At 25.8% G+C, this 1,460-nt stretch overlaps 1 long non-coding RNA gene across 1 annotated transcript; it reads left to right on the top strand.

Moving 5' to 3' along the window:
• The first annotated feature begins 263 nt into the window (after positions 1-263).
• On the top strand, positions 264-1,460 carry LOC145941735 (uncharacterized). The gene is made up of 4 exons (XR_014426207.1): positions 264-371; positions 566-743; positions 1,016-1,190; positions 1,380-1,460. It is a non-coding gene; the product is annotated as an uncharacterized LOC145941735 (long non-coding RNA).

Genomic DNA, 1,460 nt, shown 5'->3' with positions numbered 1-1,460 from the left:
ATAACGCTTAGGTACCCACACAGCACATGATATCGTACGAATATTCTATATTCATTCTGTGAATGTACGTACTGTACGTAATATACTGAGAACATCTCTATAATATCTTGTGTAATATTATTTTTCGTATATTCTCGTATATTCTTAGAATGTACTTTTAATATCTCTTATAGTATATTATTTTTCGTATATTCTCATAATATACTATTGAATTACGCGCATTTTTACTTATGAGCGGATATGTATGCCATTTTGGATACGTAATTTCCGCTATTGCCGTCATTTGTCTTTTCCTTGTTCTTCTTCACTGACCACGTGCAAGTGCTATGTGCAATCTGGTGCAATTATATTACGATTGTGATTAATCGCAGGTAATCCTTTTTATTTTCAAATAAATTAAATGTAAAAAGGGTATTTTATAAAAGCTATTCAATGATTTATTAATACTTCATAATTATAAACACACAAATTAACCTCATTAATGCAAATTATAACCTCACAATCGAATATTATAATGTATCAAAAATATGTATTTTTATGTGAAATTCTTATTATTATGTTACAGCATTTGCACAAAAAAGGACGTCATTATCAATTGTCGTTTATTATATCAATTATCATTTTGTGATCTCTGCAGAATCTTTCTAAAGAAAAAGTGTTCTCCGCATACACATATATACATATGTATATAGATGAGATGTAAATGTGAAAAATAAAAGTGAAACTCTGGATTCAAAAATCAAGTGAGTTTTATAACATATTTTAATTATATAGTGTGTACGATTAAGTAAGCTAATTGTTACTGCAATTAACTTTTAAAACGATCTTAAAAGACTAATGTATGCCAAAACTCTATATTTGTATATTACACATTGATAATGAATGAAAGATATTGCATACATATAAAATAATATGTTAACTAGGCTTTTAAAACCGTTTTAAAAGTTAATTGCAGTAACAACTAATATATATTAATATATGTATTCTTATATGAAGTTCTCATTATATGTTACAGCGTTATTTGCACAAAAAAAGGACGTCATTATCAATTGTCGTTTATTATATCAATTATCACTTTGTGATCTCTGCAGAATCTTTCTAAAGAAAAAGTATCTCCGCATATACACATATATATATAGAGATGGGATATGTAAAAAATAAAAGTGAAACTCTGGATTCGCAAAAATCAAGTGAGTTTTATAACATATTTTAATTATATAGTGTGCGATTAAGTAAGAGCTAAGTTATTATACTGCAATTAATTTTTAAAGTGATTTTAAAAGTTAATTTCAGTAACAACATATAGCATATAGCTTATTAAATATATGTTAGATATTATTAAATGTATTCTTATGTGAAATTATTATTATATGTTACAGCGTTTGCACAGAAAGAACATTATTATCAACTTCGTGATCTAATACTTTCTGTGAAATAAGAAAAATTATATACATATATAT

The sequence above is a fragment of the Prenolepis imparis genome, unplaced genomic scaffold, assembly GCF_030444845.1.
Source record: "Prenolepis imparis isolate NDT839.2.m4 unplaced genomic scaffold, iyPreImpa1.0 SCAF_10, whole genome shotgun sequence".
NCBI lineage: Eukaryota > Metazoa > Arthropoda > Insecta > Hymenoptera > Formicidae > Prenolepis > Prenolepis imparis.
This window is presented reverse-complemented; position numbering and strand designations above follow the sequence as displayed.